This window comes from Hoplias malabaricus, chromosome X2 (assembly GCF_029633855.1).
Source record: "Hoplias malabaricus isolate fHopMal1 chromosome X2, fHopMal1.hap1, whole genome shotgun sequence".
Classification (NCBI taxonomy): Eukaryota; Metazoa; Chordata; class Actinopteri; order Characiformes; family Erythrinidae; genus Hoplias; species Hoplias malabaricus.
The window spans coordinates 43,286,069-43,309,357 of NC_089819.1; the positions used below are offsets into that span (position 1 = coordinate 43,286,069).

Sequence of the window (23,289 nt, forward strand, 5' to 3'; positions counted from 1 at the left end):
TGGTGGATGCTGTCTCTGACTCATTACTGTAGTTAATGACACATTCCTGCCCACATGCTAAAGTTAATTATGTGTGAGAGCTCTTTGACACGTGATTTCAATCTCCATTAAAACTAAACAAAAAAGCACAGCATCTGTCAACAGCGTCCAACTCAAAAGAGCTCAACTTCCCTTTTCAGCTCCATTCATTCGTGACAACAAAAGGTGTACCAAGATCACCTAAAAACTAACAGACAAGTGTGCGTTGTTTGTACATGAGGCATGTGTTGTCTCACAAAGAGCTGAGAAAGAAGCTTTGTTCCCAGACTCTGAAAAGGCCTGTCGTCCCAGTGTGAAACAGTAGTGAGACTATTCAGGCCTTTTACAGAAAAACGGCTTCATCTCACTCTCTTTCTCTCACTTACTCACACACACACACACACACACACACTCACTCCAGAGACAGAGGTCTCACGTGAGCTCCAGGAGAACGCCTTGATCCAACTGATGAAAAGGCGAATATTTATGAAGTTCAAGCTAGAGGCTTTATATGTGTGCGCATGTGTGTGTGTGTGTGTGTTTAGGGATGTGTGTTACATGCAAAGAGAAAGAGGGAATTACATAGAATATGAATGAATAGTAAGAATAGATGCATACACTAGGGATGTAGATCCAGGCATATTTTCATGGATCGTTATCCATATTAAAGCAGATCAAATTCCAGTCCTTTGTTATTTGTATTTTTTCCCACTGCACTCTACTGACATCATTGAGGTGACGTTATTGAGTACAGTACTGTGCAAATACCTCCAGCGCTCAAGGATGTTCTATTTAAAAACTAGCCTATTTATTTGAACAATGTATTCGCTCAGACAGAAACACAGACACTAAGGTAAATAAAGATGAAAATCCACTTAATAGAAGGTCATCCAGTACATACAGCACTGTGCAAAAGCCTTAAACACCTACGATTACTTAAGCAATCATACACATGTCATGATTCACACTAAAGTACCTGCTTTTCTTTGGTTCCAGCTTTGGTTTCAGGTTCCAGAACCTATTTATGTTTAATGAAATGTGCCAAACCCTTTAAAATTAGGTGTGTGAACAAGAACAAAACCAGTTCCACATTGGTAGGAATGGGTTTCAGGCACCCGCCCCCTGTCTTGTAAACACTGGCATCTTTACTATGTTACATGTATTTTGAGTAATACTCGATGTGCTTTGGTCAGTGTGCCATTATCCTGCAATATTTGCAATCTTAGAATGTCTCTTAGACAATCACATTGCAACTGACTGTGGTATAATATTATTTTAATTCATTTTCTTATCTATAAATGTGGCGCTTGTATAATATTCGATATAGTTAACACAAAATAAGTGCTGCAGTCACAGCTCCAGGGATCTTTTAATGTTTATCTTTAATTTGTTTAGCAGTGCTAGCTTTTGCAGATGTTGTAGCTTCATAAGCATGTTGAATTTTAATTTAGCATTAATTATCAGCCTAGCATTGGCCTTTTTATACCAAATCTTGGTAAGTTTTCTTCTGTTCAACGTGTTTAAAGTAGGGCTGGGCAATTAGTCGAAAATTAATCGAAATCGAAATTCAGAACTTCTGATCGACATCATTTTGTTTATATCCATTATGTCGATTTTTTTTTATTCTGTTATGTCCCCACTGTGTGTTCATGTAGTGTCCCTTTAAAACTACACTACGCTGTAGTCACATGATTCTGCCCTTCTCTGCCACATGAAAGTAACCTAAACATAGAGGCCGACCAAGTGACTCGAGCAGTTTGTAGCAAAGAAAGACACAGCGTCTGTGATTTGGATGTGCTGTATTTTGACTATAAGATGACAGTGCTAAAAAAATAAGAGAGGAACAAGCTCCCAGCAACATTAGGATAATATCCCAGCTTTTATACTGGAGCATATTTACAGTACAAGCTTCGTCACTGAACTATGAGGGTCAAAAATACAAAAACAAAATCATCGTTCATTAATGGTAATCATACAATTAATCGTACAAATAATCGTGATATTGATTTGCGTTTGCATTGATTTAAAGTGTGTAGTACAATTTTGTTTCACAGCTTGGGTCACAATCAGAAACATATACAAATTCTGGACATCCTCATTCAGACAAACACACAGACACACAAAATACATACAGACAGTGGGCTGTTTTTGTTACAGTTTCAGAGTCTTGGTGGTCTGTTTACATGTCTGTGGGATTTGCAATGCAAGGGTCAGGTGCAGTATAGCAGTGTTGGTGTGTGTGTGTGTTTGTGTGTGGTGTGCTGACAGTCTAGATTTACAGTCTCTTAGTTGCACATTCTATCCCCCAAACCTTCTCCAACCTCAGGGTATTCATAAACATCCTGCTCGAAGCCATATTCACTCATCCCTCAGAGCTAATAATCACAGTGGACAGCTGTTTTAATGCTCCAGCTCAAGATTTTATTGCTTATAAAGCACAAAGAGAAAGAACAGAGAGAAATGAATGCCCATGCAGACAAATAGACTGCATCTGTCACTATTCCAGGCCCATTGTTTATAATCATTTAAAATGTCAAACAATGCTTTTCAAATTTTTTAAATCAATGTTCAATAGATTGCATTCAACAATTCAAAAACCTATTTTCTTACTGATGTAGAAAAGTATTATCATACTGTCATTGGCACATTATTATTGTTTTCTTTGGCTGCTGTTGAATTTGACTTTTTGCGTAATATGAAAACTACCCTATCATCATGTTAAAGTTTAAGGACAAACCGACTATAATACAAAGTTTAAGTAGATTTCAGAGCGTCTGAACTTTTGAAAATGACTCATTTCATAAATTCAGAAATTCAGATCAAATCTCAAGCTGTGTGTGTGTGTGTGTGTGTGTGTGTGTTCGCGCATGTGTATGTCCCTCCTTTTTCTGAGTCACTCTTTAAAGTGATGGATGATGATGACGATATGTGTGTGTGTGTGTGTGTGATATGTTTGATCAACAGAACCTGGTTGTAGGTCCATGATCTAATGATGGCCTGCCCCTCAGGGAGCAGTCAGAGTGGACTTTGAGCACAAAGCACTGTCTCAGATCACAGCACCAGCAGAGTCCTCACACTGGGGCCGGGCCTCATTCGCTTCTCAGAATCACTAATGGGCCTTTTTAAGCAGCCTGCTGAATATTATTGTTTTATTATAATGTTCTGTAGTTAAAAATCTTACATTTTATACATTTTAGCCAAGAGATGTTGTTGAAAAGAGTCCTACTTACACCTTGCGTTAATACGTGTTTTATATCCGCATTGTATCTGAAGAGTTTCTATTGAGTTTCTATTGAGGGATTTGGTGTGACCAGATTATATTCTTATAGTTCCATGCAAAAAGCTCATCAGTCCACACATTCATTCATTCATTCATTATCTGTAAGCGCTTATCCAGTTCAGGGTCGCGGTGGGTCCAGGGCCAACCTGGAATCATTGGGCGCAAGGCGGTAATACACCTTGGAGGGGGCGCCAGTCCTTCACAGGACAACACACACACACAAACATTCACTCACACACTCACACCTAAAGACACTTTTGAGTCACCATTTCACCTACCAACGTGTGTTTTTGGACTGTGGGAGGAAACTGGAGCACCCAGAGGAAACCCACACCAACACAGGGAGAACACACCTACTCCTCACAGACAGTCCACACATCCTTCCTGTTATTCCTGAAACCTGCTATAAATAGTTGGGTATTATAAATAGTATAATATTCTCATTAGCTATTACCAGCGTATTATACACTGCCAAACACTGGCAGGACTATATACAACTTGTTTTCTAGGTCTTGTTTTGGACACAAGACAGATGTCAGGACTGCTGTGGGAGAACTGTGACTGGTGTTAAAAATACAGAAAACCTGTCACTTGTTCACGTATGATATTCATTTCACTTCTGTTTGTGTAACTGTATGCAGATAAAGAACACATATGTTTTATACTGTAAAAAATACAATCCAATTCCAAAAATGGTTTGAGTGATCTGATGAGTCTGGATTATTACACAGTCAAATGAAATTCAAATTTATAACAGTGTAAACAGGTTCAAACTCTCGCATTTGCACCATTCCTTTGCACCATTAGGCCAGAACTCTACTGCAAGTACATGAGCAAAATGGCCAGTTTCACAGTGCCACTGTACATATTATAAATTGTAGGACTCAAGGGAATAAGAAATCAATATGGCTGTAAATCAGATCTGCTTTATTCCAATAGCCACGACAGCAATAAACATGACAAAATGTACTTGTTGCATAAATGAAAAAGAAAAGTCTTAAGGTGAAGTTTGTAGCCAATAAATTGCTATCAGATGAATGCCATATAATATTTAGACCCTCTTATCCAAACTACTGACTACAAATTTTGCCTCATTCACTATAACTCAGAGCATTTATTTTGTGGACTCATTATTTTTATTTCTGATATATAATATTCAGGCAATGAGGTGGAAAACCTTAGGTTATTAGCAGGTTTTTGAAGGAAAAATATGATTGGCCAATTTTTCGGCCTAAATATACAGTAATGTTTAGCAGATATATTTTAATAAGTGTTGCTCAGAGACTCAATATGGGAGTCAGGTTTCACTAAACATGCTGAAATGAAACGTTGATCTGACATTTTTTTAACTATAGAACTCAGAAAGAGATAAAGCTACTAAGAAAATGTATAGCATTAACAAAGCTCTTTACACCACTGACCTGATGCAACACTTCAGTGCATATTATCCAAAACCTAGGACAGCAAAAATCTGATGTAGAACCAGCAAAGAGCCTAATACAGAGGGCAGAAACCAGGACCAGGAAAGAGTCAGTTACCAGTTTAGATAGATAGATAGTTCGTATCATTCATTATCTGTAACCCTTATCCAGTTCAGGGTCACAGTGGGTCCAGAGCCTATCATTGGGCGCAAGGTGGAAATACACCCTGGAGGGGGCACCAGTCATTCACAGGGCAGCACACACTCACTCACACACTCACACCTATAGACACTTTTGAGTCGCCAATCCACCTACCAATGTGTGTTTTTGGACTGTGAGAGGAAACCGAAGCACCCAGAGGAAACCCACGCGGACACAGGGAGAACACACCAAATCCTCACAGACAGTCACCCAGAGCCGGAATCAAACCCACAACCTCCAGGCCCCTGGAAGTGTGCAACTGCGACACTACCTGCTGCGTTTGTATCAACTACCTGCTCAGTTTGTATCAATTTATTGCTAACTACAGATTCTCTGAGCGATAATTTACTGTTTTAAATGAACTTCAAATTAAACTGAAAATGTGCTCATCATTATGTCAATGTGCAAGGATTCTCTGCAGTCCTATCAAATTCATTCCTATCATGAATTAATCTGAGAGGTTTGTTTGCACTGTACTCAACAATGTTATTAAAATCTCTGTTTACGCACACACTACAAGTAATCTGATCCACAATGACATGCATGTGGAGAGTAATACTTAATGTACGTCACCATGACAATAAGCATGGGTACAAGTCCTGTTTTTTAATTGCTTAGAATGATGGCAGACTCAACTAAATGTGCTTTACATGCACTTAATAAAGGAGAGGACGATGTGAGAGGACGACGTCATGTCCTACAGCATTTAAAGTCACATAAGCTGGATGCCAGTCCCACTGCTGATGACACAAAATGCTGGATGAAAGGGCACAGTAAAACTGTGGGCAGAGAGGCACACTGAAAGTTTTTTGCCATTTCATGTAATTTCATTATATTTCACCCACAGAACACATTGTAAGTATGCGTGTTGGCATTGTCTTGTACAAGCTAAACTGTGCAGAACCTACTGACATTTTCCTATTGGCAATGTAATTGAATACAGGCATTTACAAGATTATTGTCCTTATATTTAAGAGATTATTAAAATGATTACCCACCTCATTAAATCAGATAGAAACTGTATTTAGAGTGGCCTTAATCGGACTGCTCTAATTCCATCAATGAGCATACATGGACGTATTCTATTATTCAGATCATTAAAGAATTACAAGGCTAATTATAATTTGGCAAAAATGTAGGGATAAACAACAAGAAAAAAAATTACATTAAATACACAGTCAATTCCATCTTCAAAACTCCCAATTCTGCAAGAGCAAGAAATCCCACTTGTGCTGTTTACTTTGTAGTCACCCTTGCACTCCTTAAGAAGCCCAAACCAGCATTGTCAGCAAACCAGCCTCTTGTCCAGTTGTGACGGACCGTTAGTTTGATAGTGGCTAATATGGTGTGAGTGCAGTTAACCACTCTGGCTGGTCTGATTACAGCTCCACTGCTCATCTCTATGAGCCAGAAACCCTCGTCTTGTCTCTCTGAAGTTGGTTTGACTCATATTTATGTGCTGGGCATTCTGCCATGCTCCTGTATGTATTAGAATATGTCTCTGATTTGCTGTCATTATTCATAAAATACTGGCTGTTGTGAGGTGGGGAGGCTTGTAAAACTCCTAATCCTGCTGTAACTGGAAGGGGCTATGCACATAAAAGTGCTCAGAGCTATTTTATACAGAGAATATTCTATACGTGGCACAAGGGACATTGTTTTATTGGGCTAAGTTTTATCTATCTGTGTCTGAAGCTTGTAAATAGCAAACCGTAATATGCTCTGAGTCTGAGTGGCATGTGGAAACAGCAGTAATGTGATCAGCAGCACCTGGCTCTTAATATGCAGATGACTGGATGAGGTGGGACTTAGAGTTTTGATGAGAAAGAAACTGTACTCATTAATTCATGAATTCATTCATTCATTCATCCATTCATCCATATTCCTGTATTAGGGTCATGGTGGATCTGGAGCCTAGCCGGAATCATTGGGTACAAGGCAGGAACAAACCCTGGACAAGGCGCCAGTCCAGTACAGGGTATAACCCAGTCATCTTTCACTCACACCTGTGGTCATTTTCACTCTGCCAAACCACCTACTAACATGTGTTTGTGAAGTGTGGAAGGAAACCAGAGCACCCAGTTTTTCCCTTATTTTCAATGTAGTAGGGCAATAGTAAAGAGAAATGTTAAGTATCCAAAGTTTCCTACATCATATGATACTAATGCAGCTAAAGAATTACACCCTTTTTTTTATAAATTTCACTGAATGTTTCCTCACAGTTTGCTAGCTCTCCAGTTTGTTTGCATGATGGAAAAAGTTTCTGCAGTGTGTATAAAGCTGTAGCTCTGTAAAAGGAAAGACAAGTGTTTCTGTCTGAAATGGCTCAGGATTTCCCTCTCTGCTTCACTGGCTGAGCCACAAAAACTGACATCTGGAGGCCTCTGGACAGTGGAGAGATCTCTGACCATTGAAAATCATGAAATGAGATGAGGATTTTGCTCTATTTCTGCAACATACACTGTCAAAAAAAGGTAAGGTACAGGTACATTACTGTCACTAAAGGTACAAACAATGTAAAGGTACATCACATTCTCTTCAGGGAGGTAAGCTTTCATTAGAGTACTGTATAATATACAATAACAAAAAAAGTTCTGGAGATGATATTGGGCGTATGAACTCAACACAAAAGTCTCCAATAAATATAGAATATGGTACGATTATGTTACCTAACTGCAAGTACTGCATATGGACCCTTGAGGGTACTGCCACAGTGACAGTATTTCTGAGAGTATAGGTGGGACATATTTACATATTTAATGGTGTTTTATAGTTTAAGATTACTTAAGGTAAACAGACCCCAAATTTGCATGATGTAAACACAGATCAAAAGTGCTACAAAACTACAAGATTCTGTGGTAATAAAAACAGTGAATAAAAACTTATTAAAATTAAATTAAATTAAATTAAAAAGTTAAACTTCAGCCATGTACAAGTTACAGTTGATCTCTTACTCAAACATACTGTTCCATCTTAATAGATGCAGAGCTTCTGAAGGAAAACAAACATGAAGGAAAAAAAAAATTTGTTTTGCTGCAGCTAATCAAGTTCACTGAAAGACAACAAGAAGGCTGCAGCTCCTCTCAAAGACCTCTGCTGGAGCCATTAGCCAATTTAATTTTAATTTGGTTTATACCCCTCTAGTACATTCACTGGGCATTGGGGATGGTTACCTAGGGTCCAGAGTGTACTCTTTCATGTAATATGTCTCATGGGTTGTGACCGTTAGGATGTCACGTGAGTGTTTCTCCCTGTCCTGTTCCCTGACCAAGTCCTGCACCTGTGAGGGGGAAGTGTCATGTGACATTGCTCACAGGTGTTTCTCATCTTGTAATCCACATCTCCTTCATTCAGCAAATGTGACAATATATTTGTGTGTGTACAACTGAATGTCTGGGCATACATTAAAACAGCAGAATTCACTAATTATAAAGTGGTGTCCACCAGGTTTTGGACATATATGGTGCTTTTCCACTGCATAGTATTGGCTCAGCACAGCTTACTCAAATTTAGCTTTCCACGTACACAGCTACACCCACAAAATGTAGTTGGTGATGTCAAAAAAACCCAGTCTCTAACGGGAACTGTAGGCCTTGAAAACCACAACAACACCTACAGTAAAGTTAGCCAGTGTTTAGTCATTGTGTATGCAAGTTCTGTTTTTTGTTTTTCAGACTGAATACGTTTTTCTTGTTGCACGTTCAGATTTGGCTGGAAATTTCCTTCGGCCACTGCCCCAAGGAGCATTTGAACCTATGGAGTAATATTACGAGCTGCCGTTTTGAGACGAATAAAAACAAATGTAACCGCTGCTGTAACTTGAGAGATTTTGCAAGTGGTAAGTTTGTGCTGGAGCTCTGCATTTCATGGTGATTGACAGGTCCCTCTGGCCAATCAGAACTCTGCAAGGTTTACACATCACATTTAGTCCCTACTAAAGTACCTAGTACCAGGGACCAGGTACAGTGGAACCTCTACCTACGAACTTGATCCGTTCCATGACCCGGTTCGTAAGTAGAAAAGTTAATTTCTCGAGTCAATTTTCCCCATTTAAAATAATGGAAAAGCAATTAATGTGTTCCAGCCCCACCCCGAAAGTCACCCTTTTTTGCACTGATATATGTTTACAAAACTCTCAAATTGGTAAAAAAAAAATACATGTAGCATTACTAAAAATAAAAAAGTAATACAGTGGTAACAGTAATAAAAAAGAAATAATAAAGTTTTAAGCGGTTACATATCGCTACCTTGAAGATGTGACCACTGGCTGGAGGAGTAACACAGGCACTGGCTGTATGACGGGAGGTGGGAACGTAGCGAAGCGTAGATACGGCTTAACTTAGCACGAATTTCGATGTCTGCTATTTACACTAATGCTAAATTGCTAAAACTACAATTTGCTAATCTTAAAAGCTCACTCAAGTCTGGGCGCGCTGGGAGACTCGCCTATTGGGGTCAGTGGCCATTTCCAGCCGCCGGCTCGGCGGATGCTCGGGTTCTTTTCTAGAGTCATGGTTCGCTGGTGGAGGCAAAAAATATTCAAATGCCTGGTTCGTATCTTGAAAGTTCGTTAGTATAGGCGTTCGTTAGTAGAGGTTCCACTGTACCAGATTTAGCTGGTAGAAAAGCAAAAGAGCAGTGTTGAGTTGAAGCGCCAATAGCGTATGATCTCCGGGTATATTCCCACACCACATCTGAATACAATTTATACCTCCTTCCCTATAATTCATTATATGTTCCTAAAATCATAGATAGCATACTAGGGTCAAATAGGGAATCATAAAGACTGGGTTGTTGAACAGAATTGCACCTGTCCTCAACATGTCTAGCTTTACTCTACTGGTAAAGTCATCTTTGTAATGCAAATAATATCAGAGTAAAATGCAGGACTCTTCTATGAATTCTATGAATATTAAGGACCCTGGAAACATCATATGAGGCTCTGAGTACACATCTGTGTGTTTTAACTGTTCACATTTTTTCATAAATGTCTGTGTTGCTTGGGCTCTGTTCCAGTCCTATGGTGTCCCAAGACTTTGGCTGAAATGTCATCTGTGTAGTGAGCCAAGCTAATAAGCAATTCATATATCTCAGCACTGTATAAAACTCTTATTACTATCATAACCTCACAAAATGTGTTGATGGGCCAAATCTATTCCTGTTCACACTTCTTAAGTAGTCCTCTAAGCTCCATTTAAGGACACAGCATGATCCTTGCAATGTGAGCAAAAAAGATGAGGAAAGTTAGAGTTAGCTTTGCTTTAAGCCTCAGACTCCCTTGAGGAGGCCCTCTAAAATGATAGCAGAAATGAGCACGCCTATAATGAAGGATTGCACAATGAGAGTGAATTAGTGCTGACCGCAGACACCTGAACAGCTTGCTGGATCACCGGGGAGTTCCTAACACACAGCGAATTTTGGAAGCACACAAAAACGAGGGCAGGGCATAAAAGATTAATGACTGAGTCAGACATTAACAGCCCTTATATTTTTAGGGAAAAAAAAAACATGGAAGGACAAGGGATCCTAATTATTGATTGGCTTCTAGCTGATTGATCAATGAGAGTTGGTCAACTGTAAATTCAGTAACAGATTCCCAAGAGGAAAATTACAGCTCTGGGAATGACCGAGAAGAGTCTCTTCACTGTTCCATCCTGGCCTCGTGCATTTCAGTATTGACCCGTCTCTCCTAGATTCAAAGTAATTTCACTGTGGAATCGTGCGGCGTGGAATCGGATCCATGCACCCCACATGGATGGTAAGTGTCTGATCGACTGTACTATAATGATTCGTTAGTATTAGACAGAAATAATGTTCCATTTCAAACATCTTTCCTCCCTGAAATGCAAGGACAGATTGAATCTTGGGCTCTGGGCCTTGCTAACGCCACATGATATTGTCTGCAAATCTAGACACCGACAAGATACACTTCAACTAACACAGCATATAACAGACAGCTAAAAGCTCCAGAGCAAGATCCAGCACAGTGTGGTGCTACTGTATGCACACTGCTCTCAGAATACACTCTTCTCCTTTTTCTTCTTCGTCTTCTTCTCTCACCATAGAAATAAGCAAGCTAAAGAAAGGTTTTCATAACAGGCAGCAGTGGAAACTCAATGAAAAAGCATAGAAAGGGCAACAGGTCATGTAGGTCTGAAGAAAACAGACAAAGTAATTGCACTGACAGCTCAGTCAAAAGTAGATACCAACTGTTTTATAGGGGTTTTATGAGGTAAAATCTCTTTTCCGGTGTGTTAGCACATTAACTTTTTGGGTGTGGACTGACTACCACCCACAAACGGTGATATAAAATCACCCAGTCCATTTTTTAGTGTCTACCTAAGTCTGAAAACATGGAATAAAATGAGAGATTTGAAAGGCATCTTACGTAGAGTACAGAGATTATTGAGTTGTCCCGCCTCCTTGTCTGAGTCTCTCCATATACAGCTCATGTGTCAGAGCACAGACAAGGTTAAATGGGGCAAAACAAACACAAGAGCTGAGAAGTAGGTGTACTGTGTACATTAAAAATGGAGAAAAAGAGCAGAGAATAAGACAACCAAGCAAAAATGAATAAAAGATAAAGTGTCTGCTCCTCACTTTTGGGCTCTTTCTCATTTAAAAGAACAGGCGCTGAAACTGGGCATTCTGAACAGGGCAGTTTAGACAGGGGGATAAGGTGCTGTGGTGCTTGATCCTTGTGCTATTTTGACAAAAGCTTTTCGCAGATGCTTCACCAAGACCCTTGGCAAATATGTTCATTTGTGGAAAAGGGGGATTAAGCCTTAAACCTTACAGCAAAACCAGTAGAAATCACTCAGCATCAAAAAGATGTTTTCCAATTTCCAGCTAATATAGGCACATTTTGAATATCTATCCGTTCATTTCCAGATATTAGTAGAACTATTATTAAATGTGCCCCAACCCTCCACACTCCTATCTTTAATCACATTCTATATTCAGCGCCTGTAAAAGGCAATTTACTCTACACAGGAAATGAGCAACTCCCATCACGGTCCCTTCTCTCAGGCAAGCCCCTCATTTGCCAATTAGCATGCAAAGAGATCTCAATTCACACACATAAACCCACCCACCCCCACCCCAAACCACAAGGGGTGCTTTTCAGCTCACATTTCCACCTCTGGACTGTAACTCACTAATCAAAGTTTAGACGGCGCTGAATGAATCTATATTAAAATGTGTCCTCAGCTTGTTAGCATTAGCGTAATTGCAGTGGAACAGTAGCGTTTTAGCAGGGCGGTGGAGTCTGTTTTCAAGCTCCTCATGGACTGAGAACATTTGAGTCTTGTTTTATGTAAAAGGCCCTCGGCTTTCCAGCGGTCCAGAACTGCCAAGCTCTGATTGCTCTCAAAAAATGACAATGGATTGAGGGGCTAAATTAACATGGCGTTTTTCTCATTTCTCTCACTGAAACCCACTTCGGTCGTTCAGAGTACGCCATATTCAATTAGCTAGCACCTGCGCCAAGATTAGACTCGCTAAATTCTTCACCTTGGCAGAATTCACAGGGGTAATATCATCCAGTTCGTGCTAGGGATGCGGGGGAAGGACTTGCAATTTCCTCACAGTAATTCCAGACTTTTCAGAGATCGCCATCTTCCCTGACTGAATTAAGGAACCCGAAAAAGTAAGGAGCAAGGGAAAAGATTCAGGTCAACACATACAACCTCAGTCTGAAGCAGGAACATAATCCATTTACATTCTATTATGATCAAAGCAATGGTTCAAAGCTGCCACTAGTGCCATCCTGCATGTTGGGCTGCAAAAAAAAAGCTAATATTTGAATGACATTTGAATCTTTTTCCCAGTTTCCAGGCAAAAGACGGTGTGAGGCCACAGTATCCATTAGAGGTGTGGAGAATCGGTTCTCTTGAGTCCAGCCAGCTGACCCATCCAGTTCAGTCATGACTTGTTTTCATTCCACATCTCTCTTTCTTTCTCTCTCTCTCTCTCTCTCTCTCTCTCTCTGTCTTTGGCCTGGTTCCTCTGCTCCCATGAGGTTCTACTCACACCCCTTGCCTGTCCAGCCAATCAAAAGCAGGCAGTCTGCACACAATGACTCCGTTACCCATCAGACCCCCACACACAAAGAAAAAAAAAGCAAAAAAAAAAACAGGAGCTGTGTGACGGGAGATGGTTTCAAAGCTCAACAAAAGAGCCACATCTTGAATTCTGGCCAACGCTAACACACTGAGGCACTACAAATAAGCTGGCCTTCAAAGACTAGACGACTGTATGAAACACATTATCAACACTGGTACTTAATCAGAGCCAATGATAGCATGTTAATGCATGACTGCTCTACAAAATAAGAGCCTGAGAAGGTCTCTCTCCCATACAGTCTACAAGGTCTATATATGTACTGTAAACCCCACCAACCACATGGAACCCATCTGATTAAAGAAGAGGAAAGACTGCTTGAAGCTGGGTCACAGAGCACTGTGTGAGGTGACAGTGTTTTTATTTGGTGGAGTGTGAGGAAACAGTGTTTTTATTTGGGTGTGTTTAATGTGGTGAGGCATTGGGAGGGAAAAAAAAGCAGTGATGGATTAGAAGTCTAAAATGGATTTTGTTTCATCTGGAGACCAGGAGTTAATCACTCCTACTCACTTCCTCTACAAATCACTTCCACAGCAAGGACATGGAGGCACGTGAACACACACACACAAACACACTGCTAAAACATAGTATAATAGATGACCAGCAGCTATCCTTTAACTCAAAGAGCCTTGTACGTGATTATGGCTTTAGATTTCTTCTTTGACTGAGATAAGAGAATTGTGGAAGGTCATGACACATGAAGAATGGTAGACCTCACATGTAGGAAAAGACTCAGAAAGTCAGTGAGAGAGAGAGAGAGAGAGAGAGAGAGAGGCAGAGCACTAATTATAGATAAAGTGTGAGATAGAAAAGAAAAGAGATCTAGAAAGAATGAGAAGGAAAGAGGAGAAACTAGGTGTGAGCGAAATGCAAGCAGGAGAGGAAGGTTTAGGAGAAAAAGAGAGTGAGTAAAAATATAGTGTTAAATAGAAAGATTGGACTTCATAGTCAGCCCTTTATAAAACTGAAAGATCTCTCTCCCAGACAACAATGTCATATCCCAATGGAGAGGAGAGTGAGAGGTAGAGAGAGAGAGAGAGAGAGAGAGAGAGAGAGAGAGAGAGAGAGAGAGAAAGAAAGACATTTATGTTTTATAGAGGCTGACTATAACAGGTCCAACTTTTATTGAACACTGTTTATTTTTGCTCACTTTGTTCACCTTTAGGGATGAATGAATGAAAAAAGTGCACTTTCTCTACACAGCTCAGCATACATATGATCAACTGGTTGAATAGGATCAAACCCTTACAGCAATGTTCCCATATCTATGAGAAGACACAGGTGTCTACAGACTTTGAGCACATAGAGCACTCAGGACTAGCACTGCCTGTTCTTAAAAAAAAAGCACATACTTTATAATGAATATAATTTTGATGTTTGCCGTGGTAAACAGGAGCTTTGAATGTTTGCTACTTCTACCTTAAGCTTTAGAGAAGCTGATGTTTTTTCATCTAAAACATAAGGTTAAAAATGCAACGCACCCTTTACTGGAGAGCTTTTAATCAGAGTGTGCACTACTCCATATAAAAACAATGAAAAGCAGTGATAGTCTGAGAAAATTCACCATCTGAATGATCCCTCTAACCCCAACACACATCAAGACAGGGACAGACACCACACAACCCAACATAATCACTCCAGAACTGATCTGAATAGACTATTAGTCTTAACATCATTATTATAATGTAGGCCAACATAAAACAAGTGTGTGTATACACGGAAAACACACGCCAACCAGCACAAACACCACCACAGCTATTTATGCCGGCACGTATGCCCATGAGAGCATTTATCCTTGAGTGGGGTGTAACATCTCTCTCTCTCTCTCTCTCTCTCTCTCTCTCTCTCTCTCTCTCTCTCTCTCTCTCTCTCTCTCTCTCTCTCTCTCTCTCTCTCTCTCTCTCTCTCTGTGTGTGTGAATATATAAATCTCTTTCAAAGTGGAGCACAGTGCTGAGTTCTTGGCCTGTAATGAGGGGAAGCTAGCAGTCTCCACACACACACACACACACACACACACACACACACATCATCCTCGCTTGTTCTGAAGGGCTCCTGAGCAGGGTCCTCTTTAAGTGAATGCTTCTGAAGAGCGCAAGACGGCCTGCTTTTCTGCTCCCAGTCACAGAGAAGCCTCAAGTATACTAAGTATGTATACACACACACACACCCACACACACACCCACACACACACACACACACACATTCTCTCTTCCCACATGCAAAACATCAATTACACACAACTGCACAGTGCATGCTCTACTATAAAAGCATTATTTACTACAAGGAATATGTATATAATATTTAACATTTGATGATGTCATAAGCAACTTAAAATGTCATTAAAATACCAAAACACTTCCAGACAAGATCAAGACCATTTTCTAGTCTCCCTTGAGACTGGACGTTCCCTAGACTTCCAAACACTAAAACAACCATTTTACATGAATAATTCGCATTTAGAAACTCCATCCCTGGCTGATACTTTAGAGTTTAGGAGTGTAACGCAACTCCATATATCCATCATAAGAACATCCCACGTCTACAATCAACATTTAAAAATAGAAAGAAAAAAAATAAAACACCGCAAGTACACTTTATCAGCATTTTTGGCAGCAGTTAAGACGAGTATGATGTTTCTCACTGCAGCGTGCCAATGCTATCTGCTGCCATCACACACACACCCACACAGCAGAACACTAGGAGCAGTGAACACACACCCCAAGCAGCAGGCAGCCATCCCTGGTGCCTCGGGAGCAGTTAGGGGTTAGGTGCTCAAGGGCACCTCAGCTATGGATTGAGGAAGAGGGACAGAGATGTTAGTTCAATCCCAATGCATTAAATTTTCCTGCCGGTCATGAGAATCAAACCAGCGACCTTCCAGGTGGTGGCAGGCGGGTCAGGCTGCCCTTTAAAAACCCGGCCACAGACCAGAGATGAAATTCGGCCTACTATTCTTACATCTAATACTGGCTCATTTACAGCAATTTGTCTGTTAATAAGCACTGTCCCTGTCAAATAAACAAATAAAATCAAATAAAATTCTATATCAAACCAGTCCCTAACCATTAGACTACAGCTGCCCCCAGTGTGAAGTTTAAAATGCTGAAGACTGCAGTTAAATAAAGCCACATATTAAAGCATAGTCATTTTTTTTGCTGCTTGTCTTGTGGAGCAAAAAGTGCCAAATTCACCTCCAGAAGGTAGCATTCCTTCCCAGAATTTTGTTTCCAATGGCCTGACACCTCTCAGGCTGGTTTGAGATGATTAGAGAAGCCAGGCACCTGGAAGGAAACCCTGGAGAGGATATTCACTTTTTACTTATGCCTCCTCTGTGAGTAGCACAGCACTAGAAGCCCTGACGTGTGTAACAATAAAAGAGTGTGTAAAAGTTTCCAAGAGTTTTGTGCTGCATTGTTTCTAGTAGAAAACACAGCATGGTGAAAAAGGGGCAGATATTTGCGCCTGTTGGAGTAAAAATATAACACTCTGCACATGTTAAAAAAATGAAGAATTAAGCCAATAATAAACATTCATTCATTATCTGTAACTGCTTATCCAGTTCAGGGTCGCGGTGGGTCCAGAGCCTACCTGGAATCATTGGGCGCAAGGCAAGAATACACCTTGGAGGGGGCACCAGTCCTTCACAGGGCAACACACACTCACACATTCACACCTACGGACACTTTTGAGTCGCCAATCCACCTACCAATGTGTGTTTTTGGACTGTGGGAGGAAACCCATGTGGACACAGGGAAAACACACCAAACACCTCGCAGTCAGTCACCTGGAGAGGGAATTGAACCCACAACCTCCAGTTCCCTGGAGCTGTGTGACTGCGACACTCCCTGCTGCACCACCGTGCCACCCAATAATAAACACATTATAAATTATTCATTCATTCATTCATTCATTCATTATCTGTAACCGCTTATCCAGTTTAGGGTCGCGGTGGGTCCAGGGCCAACCTGGAATCCCAACCTGGAATCCCGCAAGGCGGGAATACACCCTGGAGGGGGCCTTTATAAATTATTATACGTATAAACACATGACCATTTTGAAATGCAAAATAAATAATCATACAGTAACAGCGTCAGCAAATACACAAATTGTGAAAACACTTGATGCCCCACATCCATGGTACTGATCGAATTATCACGGTACACCACTCCTGCTCGTTTAGCTTCTGCTCTCTAGGCTCAGAATCAAAGACAATGACACTGTCCTTCACAATATCCTAGTTTCAATAAGATCTATGGAAAGGTGACATCTGACTTGAGATTGGTGAGACAGGGCTTATGAAGGGTTGATCAATTTACATCACAAAGGGAAAAATCCTTGTGAACTACATGTAGACAGCTGAAAGGTTTTTACAGGACCTATTTTTTTTCTTTTTTTTTTTTTTTACATATGATGTGCCCACAAGACTAACATTAACCTAATTAAAAAGCAATCACGGATTTAAGTTCCTTGAGGATTTGAATTTCAGGGTCTTGCTTTACTCAATCTTATAGCTTAATATTAACTTAATTACTTTGCATTGTTTTCTGGGTAGTAACTGGATAATATGCCTAAGGCCATGGACATGTGCTGAATGAAGAATGAAGGGTTTCTGATGTGATGAGTAAATCTTTGTGTCTATTGGTCAGTTTCACACCAAATGTCCATCGATTACACACTGTGAGAGACAGATGATGCGTGTCTTGTTTATCTCAACCCCATTTTATAATCTGCTAAGACGGGATGTGAGTCATGTATGATCTCATGATTAGATGGAAGGGAAAGAGCAGACTCTACAGATTCAGGGAATGTTTGAATAGTGTTTTTGTACTTTATTATTGCAAAGATATGTTTTTTTTTAATCAATGGTCATTGACTTTTCTGTGTGGACCAGTTACTCAACCACAGAGAGTAAATGATGAACCAAATATTACTGCCTAATGCTTCATGTGTCATGTGCACTATTAAGTAGACATCATTAATGCCTCTTTTCATGTCGTAGGTTGGTTTTCTATGAAGAAACTGAGTACTATGCCTAAGGACATTGACATGCAATGAAGTTTGTGGGCAAAAAGTGCTGAATATGATTTCCAATACACTTTTTATAAATTTCAGTGAATATTTCCTCACATTTCGCTAGCTCTCTGGTCTGAGTGCACTGGGCAAAAAGGGGCACAAGCATTTGAGTGTTCAAGGGGTCGGAGAGTTGAGTTCAGAATTGGGACACATCACCTCGCGCCCCTTCAGCTGTGTACGTCACAACTTAAACACCATTCACCGCTGTGTTTAACTGAGCTGGACCCAACATTACATCATTTTACTAGACACAGAAATGTGCTGCAAATTGTTGAGCTCTATATTTTACAAAATGAATGTCATCTCATCTGTCCTTATAACAAACACCAACACACTAACATTAACATTAAATGAAAACTGAGAAATTCACTGAGAAAATTGAACTTATTAAAGCCAGAAAACCAGAGAGTGAGGGGTGACTCCATACAGCAAACATAGCTGTGAATGGACTTTGCATACAGCCCCATTTTAAATACATACATTGCATACAGCCCCATTTTATCAAGCAGACATTAATACAGAAATGTAAGTATTTCTGCATAAATGACTGGTTAGCAGTGAGTCAGTTGTCTTCTCTAACTGTAGGTTGGAGCTTTCCAAGAAACAAAGGCCATGTTGAGTTTGATGAGCTTTCCCATTCATCCTCCTCCTTCATGATGTTTCATGTACCTACTACACATTATTCTGTAACTACTATGAAGTATCTGTAGTTATGAGGGTTTATGTGGGGCTAAGGAATGGTGGGTGTGTTCATGGGTAACAGTAGCATTGGCAAACAAAATGGCTGCTACATACACAGCTCCTCATCCCTTATGAATACCAATAAAGAGGCACAAACACGTACATGTGGACTCTTACACACACACACAAACACACATGCACACACATACCTCCCTCCTCCGTTTGCACTGGACTCCCTGCTGCGGAGAGCAATGATGCACAGCTTCATGTTTGACTGATGTACTAGCTGAGATGGAGAGATGGTGGCTTTTGGTAAAAGAGAGAGTGAATGAGGGAGGAGAGGAGAGGTAGAGCAGATGTTTCTGTACCTTTATCTGTTACCTGGCAGAAAGTTTTTCTTTTAATTTCCTGTTCATTTTGTTACTTTCTGTTGTCACCATTACTTTATTCTTCCCAGTGCTGTATACACTCTTTTCTTTCCATGTTCTTGAATCCTTTCATGTCAGTTGTCACGCTCCTTTCTTTTCAGCTGTTACATCCTTCTCCTTTTCTCCCTTTCCTATCCTGTTACTGTGTTTCAGCTTTCCTTCTCTGTTCTTTCCTTTCATTTCTATTACATTTCCTTTCCTAGAAGAAGAAGAAGAAGAAGAATTACCTTTATTCCTTTAGTGAAACTAATTCTCTTCATTTAAAGCCAGGCATACACTGTGTGATTTTAGCCCGATTTTAAGCCTGATATGGATTTCAGGATCAGTCCGACCTCCGATTAACTGCCCAAACGAACTCTGATTGATCATTCGGGCCATCGAATGGATTTCTGACATGTCAGAAATTTTGGTCGCTTGTCTCCCAGTGTGAGCAGTCTTGCGAGCCAATTTCTCAACGTCACAACTAGTTTAGATCTACTCCATATTACAGCGGGTATCAAGAATGGCGCAAAGGAAATGCGTTTTGTGGACGGAATACTTGGAGGATAGGCTAATGGAGCTTTGGCAGCAGCATTCAAGCTTGTATGACCTATCATCAACCTCCTTCGACGACAGGCATGCCCGTGACAAATTATGGCATAAAATAGCCATAATTCTTAAGTTATGTTAAGTATATCTTAAGTATAGTTCTTAAGTTGCCTAGTAATAAGTTTTGCTGTTTTTATAGGCATCTCTCTCTCTCTCTCTCTTTCTCTCTGTGTGTGTGTGTGTGCGCGCTTGAGTTTTAGAGCAGTCTGGACCATTGTAAGAATGTATGCAGTCAGAACAGTTCCACTAAGCACCCACGTCGCATCAGATTAATCGGTTCATACAGTTTGAGCATGTAAATCGCAGGCGTTGACCGTCCATGACAAACGATTCAAACGTGCAGTGTGAGCTGTCACCAACGCATACAACTTTCAAAATCGCACAGTGTATGCCGGGCTTAACTCATCCTTGGTAGTGAACAAACACACACTATCTTTCTTTTTCCTCTCCTTCCCTTTCCTGTCAGTTGTTTTACTCTTTCTCTTTCCTGTCCTTTCCTTTCATTTCTTTTCCTACCTTGTTAGGTATTATGCTCTCTCGACAACTATTTCCTATCCCTTTCCTTTCACTTATTAAACTCTTTTCCATTTCTGTCCTTTCTTTTCCTGTCTTATATTCCATCTATTAATTTCTATTCCCTTTCCAGTCTTGTCCTGTCATTTCTTGTTCTACACCTTTCCTGTCATTTCTTTCTATTTGTTTCCATTCTGGTCTGCTACATCCCATTCTTTTCTTGTCCTTTCCCTTTCCTGTCAGTTGTTCTGCTCTTTCTCTTTCCTGCCCTTATTTTCCTTCATTGTTAGTTATTATACTCCCTTCCTTTCCTTTCCTTTCTCTTCCTTTCATGTACCTCTGTGTTACATTGTAATTTCCTTTCTTTTCTTTACTCTACACCCTTCCCGGTCCACTGCGCCCCTCTCCTCTTGGTTGAGATACGCTGAAGGCACAGTTGGTGGTGGCTCAGTAGCATGTGTTTGTTGTGGGCTAGCGGGTCTTTGAGTATGGATTTGGCCTGGAGCCTGAGGCTCTGAGCAGTAGAGTGAAGCTTCAGCTTGAGGGAAAAAAGCCCTCAGCTCCAGCACAATGCTCAGAAGAACTACCTCTATTCACACACACACCCACACACACACACACACACAGTGTATCAAAACCAGGAAGTCTGCAGCACAATTACACTCAGAGACACTATACATCCAAACATTTACAGACATGTTTTATATTGATTGAATTAAGTTACTTCAGGATGCACCTACAGTGGACACATTCTCAACTGTGCGCACAGAGTGTAAACTCTCTATAGAAGAGCAGCTGCACAAGGCTCAATGCCAAGCTTTGGCTAGAACAATATAAAGCCCCCCAGCAATGTGCTCTAGCTCAGTGGAACTGAGAACTGTGTTCTTTGGGGTGATGGAGCACCATTTAGGTCCCTTTGGAGCTGGAGTGGTTCAGTTTATCCAAAAAACGAACTGCGGCTGAATACTAACATAGTTCCACAAACATGTTCCAACATCTAGTGTAAAGCCATTTCATTGGAGCAGAAGAAGGAGATTGACTCTTTAAATGGCCTTCATTTCAGATGAGACGTGGGATGAGCTGTCAACAAATTTTTGGCCATGGTGCTCTATCACATTAGAGTGCGTATGTGTGTGCTCCCTCCCCAAAGACGTCCAGGTTCATGGGTTTATTGCACCGGTTCACTGACCTCAGGGCTACTTATGCAAACCACCGCTAATGCCTCCTGCCTGCTTATTGTATTCAAATGCCTGTGAGCTTAAAGTAGGCACCAAATTCACTTTAAGCAGACATCGACAAACGGTGGACCTTGGTCTGGACCTTGACAGAGAGACAGTTTTATCTAGTTCCATGATGAATGAGAATTAATAATAATGTTTATAATTTTCATGACTATATATATATAATATTTTTTTAATATATTTTTTTCAGGAAATCACGACATTCAACATTAATAATCCTGGTAATATAGCAATAGCTTCTTCAACTGAGCCAATCAAATTGTTTGTTTGCTGTATGTGGACTATTCATTACAGAAATCAAGAGGAATGTGGAAGAGAATGAAGACTTCAAAATAAGAAAAATGTAGCAATCCAAAGATAGATAGATGAGTGAACCTAACCCTAGTAGATTATGTTAATTCTTACGGCAGCAGGCTCTAAACCGTTGTCTATTTGTTGTGTAAATGTAGCATTATTCAAAAGCAGCCGTGTCTAGCACTACTACGAGACGAAGCACAAACCGTTTGGACCTTGGAAGTGAGAATGCTTTATCCACTGAACTTAACTGAATTTTAATTGAAAATCCCAGTCCTAAAGAGACACAGACTTGTGAGACACTGAGACACCGACATGTTTTATAACGATTGTTATATAAGATGCACCTACTGTGGACATGTTATTTTTCACACAATGTAACAGCACTTATGGTGACACTCTATAGTGACCTGAATTCAGAGATTATATACTAAACCTAAATAGGGGACCCCTTGGAGCAAAAACTGGTTCATTCTGGGACAGCAAAGTATTTTAATTCTTTACCCTATGTAAAATTCATTGTATATTTTACACAAAAAAACTGTAAAAATGTAATAGGTGTACTGGTTATTCAGAAGTGTCCATAGGTGTGAGTGTGTGATGCTCTGTGCACTGCTGTCCTGTCAAATTGTGTTCTTGCCTTGCGCCCAGAGGTAGGCTCTGTCCCCCCACAACTCTAAACATAATGAAGCAGTAACCGAAATGAATGAATGATTGAATGAATATTGTTAGTTTTATCTGGTGAAAAAAAAGACTTATCACTTCTTTAATTCAAGCATGGACCTCATTTCCACATGAACATAAAATATTACATCAACTCAACCACTGCCAAAAACAAACTGGAAGACAAAACTGGGCTGATGTAAGACCCTTATTCATGTGGAAATGAACATATTTGAATGAAGCATATTTAAGTCCTTGTTCTGTTTTTCGAAGGTGTACAACACTGGCACAGACCCTAATCTGAGCAATGCAGGGATATAAACAAGTCCTTACAAAGCCACACGGAACTATAATCCTGCTTCAATATGCCCTCTGCACAAAGAGAATCAGACACGGCCCATGAACCAAATTTTACATGACAATCTATAAAACACATGTAACAGTCGGCGAGATAACTGAAGCGGGGGGCTTTCTCCTAAACACAAGTGGTGTGTTATCAACGGCCTTCCAGACGTACACTGGTTACTCAGCCGCAAGACTTGCTCTTTCACCTCCGACCTTCAGACTGTTATCTTCAAACGTACACACACACGACATCACCAACCCCTCTCCCCCATGGACCTGCCCTTGTATCCCTCCTGTTCTCCCTATCTGTATGCAATTGATGCAAGGCCCCACCCATTTATGCGGGAAAATCATGGAAGTGTTGCCTCATAAATATTTACTGCTGCCATCATGAAATTTTAAAGCCCCAAAAATGCACTT

General features: G+C 40.4%; 1 protein-coding gene across 1 annotated transcript in view; it reads right to left on the minus strand.

Annotated features, from left to right (window-relative positions):
- LOC136677107 (protein ENTREP2-like) overlaps positions 1-23,289 on the minus strand; it is a 227,633-nt gene that overhangs the window by 196,720 nt on the left and 7,624 nt on the right. The gene's annotated exons all lie outside the window — the stretch shown is intronic.